This window comes from Phoenix dactylifera, unplaced genomic scaffold (genome assembly GCF_009389715.1).
Source record: "Phoenix dactylifera cultivar Barhee BC4 unplaced genomic scaffold, palm_55x_up_171113_PBpolish2nd_filt_p 001852F, whole genome shotgun sequence".
In the NCBI taxonomy this organism is placed as follows: Eukaryota; Viridiplantae; Streptophyta; class Magnoliopsida; order Arecales; family Arecaceae; genus Phoenix; species Phoenix dactylifera.
Genome location: NW_024069143.1, coordinates 55,619 through 60,503, shown reverse-complemented (window position 1 = coordinate 60,503; position 4,885 = coordinate 55,619).

Here is a 4,885-nt window from a genome sequence, read left to right as displayed (position 1 = left end):
AAGTGGTTGAGCAGATTCAAAGAGTCATTAAGAGCTCCATCCACCCTTGAAGAGTGAAGCATCCTTGACAAAGAAGAGAGAAGTCACATCAAGCGATAACTATTCTCTAAACTCTTCTTTGTAGATTATATTGTTATATTTGCTCATCTAGGAGCTTAAATCTTCTTACTTTGGTTATTAAACTCCTTGTAAAGGTTAGTTGGTTAGCCCGCAAAACCAACGGTATAGGTTGATTGGTGAACCCGTAAAACCAATTGTAAATGTTCGTTGGTGAGCCCGGAAAACCAACATAGGTTCGTTGGTGAGCCCGTAAAACCAACATAGATTTTTGGTGAACCCGGAAAACCAAAGTGTAAAGGTTTTTGGATTGTGAGCCTGAAAAACAATCCAACTGTAATCCGCGGGATTATAGTGAATTCCCAAGGGGTCGCTTGGGGAGTGGACGTAGGTGCTTAGGAGAGCACCGAACCACTATACTTCTTGTTGTTTGTATTGTGATTTGTTTTGATTCCACTAACTCATCTATTAACATAAGTAAGATAGTTAAAATTACGAGAAACCAATTCACCCCCCCTCTTGGCTTGTCACCTTGGGCAACAAGTGGTATCAGAGCAAGGTGCTCCAATAGTACTTATTGATCTCACAATCAAGAGTTAAAGATCATGACAACCCAAGTGGGATGTTCTGAGTGAGGGGCAATCCACAAATAGACCTCCTCTATTTAATGGTACAAATTACACATACTGGAAGGCTAGGATGAGGATATTCATTCAAGCTTTAGACTATGAATTATGGTACATTATTACTAGAGGACCTCACACACCCACACTTAATATAGAGGGCACTATCATACCCAAACCAGTAATGGATTGGAATGAAAGTGATAGAAGATTAGCACAATTAAATGCAAAAGCAATTAATGTACTTTACTGTTCATTAGATGTAAGTGAATTTAATAGAATATCTACATGCTTCTCTGCAAAAGAAATTTGGGACAAACTTGAGATCACTCATGAAGGGACTAATCAAGTCAAGGAGTCAAAAATAAACATACTAGTACATAAGTATGAATTGTTTAAAATGGAATCCACTGAGTCCATAACTGATATGTTTACTCGTTTTACTGAAATTATAAATGGGCTTAAGAGTTTAGGAAAGTCTTATACTAACTCTGAATTGGTGCGAAAAATTCTCAGGTCTTTACCAAGAGTTTGGGAGGCCAAGGCAACTGCAATTCAGGAAGCTAAGGACCTCAACACACTGCAATTAGAGAAACTTCTAGGATCACTCATGACCCATGAGTTGACCATGAGGCAAAATTCAGAAGATGAGGTCAAGAGAAGAAAGACCATTACCCTAAAGTCTACCACCCCTAAACAACAAACTGAGTCGGAAGATTCAGATGATGATGATGAATTTGATGAAGAAGGAATGGCTATGCTTGAAAGAAAATTCAGAAAAGTTATGAGAGGTAAGAATAGATTTCATAAAAAGAAACCCTTCTTCAAAGGTAGCTCAAGCAAAGAAAAGGGTAAGGACAAAGAAAAGGAAAAAGAAACTCCTATTTGTTATGAGTGTAACAAACCCGGGCATTATAAGATAGATTGTCCGGAATTAAAGTGGATGGCAAGAAAACTGAAAAAGAAGAACTTCATGGCTGAATGGAGTGAAAAAGTGAGGAGTCAAGTTCGGAAGAGGAAGATCATCAAGAGACGGCCCAAATATGTCATATGGCCAATGACGATGAGGTAGATTCTGAACTTGAATGTGATTTTACTGTTGATGAATTACATGATGCATTTTTAGAACTCATGGAAGAACATAAAAAACTAATCAATAAAAATAAAGTTCTAAAAGAAGAAAATCAATATCTTATCAAAGATAAGTTAAAACTATCTCATAACTATGAAATATTAAGTAGGAAACTCACAAATGAAACCAAGAATCTAATTGCTGAAAATGTCAAGTTAAAAGAAGATGCTGAAAAATATAAATCCTTAGTAGATAAGTTTACACTTAGTTCTACCAAATTAAATATGATTCTTGATAATCAAAAAGCTGTATATGATAAGGCTGGATTAGGATATAAAATAAATAGGAAACAAAAATACTTAAAGAACGTTTTTGTAAAAGCTAAAAATGAAAATATTACTTGTCATTGCTGCAATAAATTAGAACATAAAGCATATGAATGTAACTATAGAAAGTCCAGTCAAAACAAATTGAGTAATAATCATAAGCTTAAATTCAAGAAAGTTTGGGTTCCAAAAGGAACATCAAGTACTAACCCTAAAGGACCCAACATAGTTTGGGTACCTAAAGCTCTTTCTTGATCTTTATTACAGGGGTGTCTTGCAGCTAATAAAGTGGAAAAATGATGGTATCTAGATAGCGGCTGTTCAAGACACATGACCGGTGACGTAGATCAATTTGTCACCTTGGAATCTAAGAAGGGTGGAGTAGTAACCTATGGAAGACAATGGAAAAGGGTATATCATTGGAAAGGAATAAAATTTTCATTACTCCATCTACTTTTATAGAAAATGTCTTATTAGTTAAGGATTTGAAACATAACCTACTTAGCATAAGTCAATTTTGTGATAAAGGGTTTAAAGTCACATTTGAAGCATCAGTATGCATAATCACAAATCCTAAAGATAATAGCATTGTACTTGTAGGACAAAGGCAAAGAAATATTTACATGGTAGATCTTCATGATTTAGGCAAGAAAAATGGATTATGCTTAATTACTAATGAAGAAAAGAAAAATGAAACAAGTTGGCTTTGGCATCGTAGACTAGGACATGCTAGTATGGAATTAATATCAAAACTAGTCAAGAAGGAATTAATAAAAGATGTGCCAAAATTGATTTTTGAAAAGGACAAAATCTGTGGACCATGCTCATTAGGAAAACAAACTAAATCATCCTTCAAATCGAAGAATATAGTATCAACAACTAGGCCTTTTGAACTCATACACATGGATCTATTTGGACCCACTAGAACTGCGAGTCTAGGAGGGAAGAAGTATGGACTAGTTATTGTAGATGATCTTTCAAGATATACATGGGTTTCATTTTTGGCACATAAGAATGAAGCATTTTCAGAATTCTTGAAACTTTATAATAATATCATAAATGAAAAGAAGCTCACCTTAGTAGCAATTCGAAGTGATCATGGTACTGAATTTGAAAATCAACACTTTGAAGAATCTTGTAATAAAAATGGTATCTCACATTAATTTTCAGCACCTCGAACGCCTCAACAAAATGGGGTTGTTGAAAGGAAAAACAGGACATTGGCAGAAATGGCACGCACGATGTTGTGCGAGTCAAATCTTCCAAAGTACTTTTGGGCTGAAGCTATAAGCATTGCTTGCCATATTCTAAATCGGATTTTAATACGACCAATAACCAAGAAAACTTCTTATGAACTTTGGAAGAATAAGAAACCAACTGCTAAATATCTTAGAGTATTTGGATGTAGATGTTTTATTTTAAACAATGGCAAGAAGGATCTAAGTAAATTTAATGCCAAGTCAGATGAAGGTATCTTCTTAGGATACTCCACATCTAGCAGGGCATACAGAGTATTCAATAAAAGAACTCTTGTAGTCGAAGAGTCAGTTAATATCATATTTGATGAGTCTGATAGTGAGTCTGCTAGGAAAGAAAATATTCTTGATGATGATACAGGAATTATTAACTTTGAAAAGTTAAATATTGATGACGTGCCAATTCAAGATAAGGGAGATGATTGCGTGCCACCACAATCTCAAAACTTGCCAAAGGAATGGAGGTATGCATATGGACACCCTAAAGACTTAATTATTGGTGATCCCTCTCAAGGGGTAAGAACTCGATCATCTCTTAGAAATTTAAATGATTATCTTACTTTTGTTTCACAGTTAGAACCTAAGACTTATGAAGAAGCTGAAAAAGATACCAATTAGATAAATGCCATGCAAGAAGAATTAAATCAATTCAAAAGAAGTAATGTATGGACATTAACTGAAAGACCAACATAACTCTGTAATTGGAACAAAATGGATCTTTAGAAATAAATTAGACAAAAATGGGTTAGTTATAAGAAATAAAGCTAGACTTGTAGCTAAGGGATACAATCAAGAAGAAGGGATAGATTTTGATGAAACATTTGCTCCTGTAGCTAGATTAGAGGCTATTAGATTACTTCTAGCTTTTGCATGTTTCATGGATTTCAAATTGTATCAAATGGATGTAAAAAGTGCATTCTTAAACGGTTTTATAGAGGAAGAAGTATATGTAGAGCAACCTCCTGGTTTTGAGAATCATGAATTGCCAAATCATGTGTTTAGACTACATAAGGCATTATATGGATTGAAGCAAGCACCTAGGGCTTGGTATGATCGATTAAGCAAATTTCTACTAAATAATGACTTTAGTAGAGAAAATGTAGATAAAACACTGTTTCTTAAAAGAAAGGACGAAAATCTATTAGTGGTACAAATATATGTAAATGACATAATCTTTGGTGCCACAAATGATACTCTTTGCAAAGAATTTGCTGATTTAATGCACGGAGAATTCGAAATGAGTTTGATGGGAGAACTAAGTTTCTTTCTAGGATTACAAATCAAACAAACTAAAGAAGGTATCTTCATTCATCAAACTAAGTATACAAAGGAAATACTAAAGAAGTTTGGGAATGAAAATTATAAGGGAGTAGGCACTCCAATGAATTCTACTAGTAAGCTAGACAAAGATGAGAAAGAAAAGAGCATTGATATTAAGTTTTATAGAGGACTAATTGGATCCTTGCTCTACGTTACTGCTAGTAGACCAGACATCGTGTTTAGTATAGGAATATGTGCTAGATACCAATCAGATCCTAAGGAGTCACATTT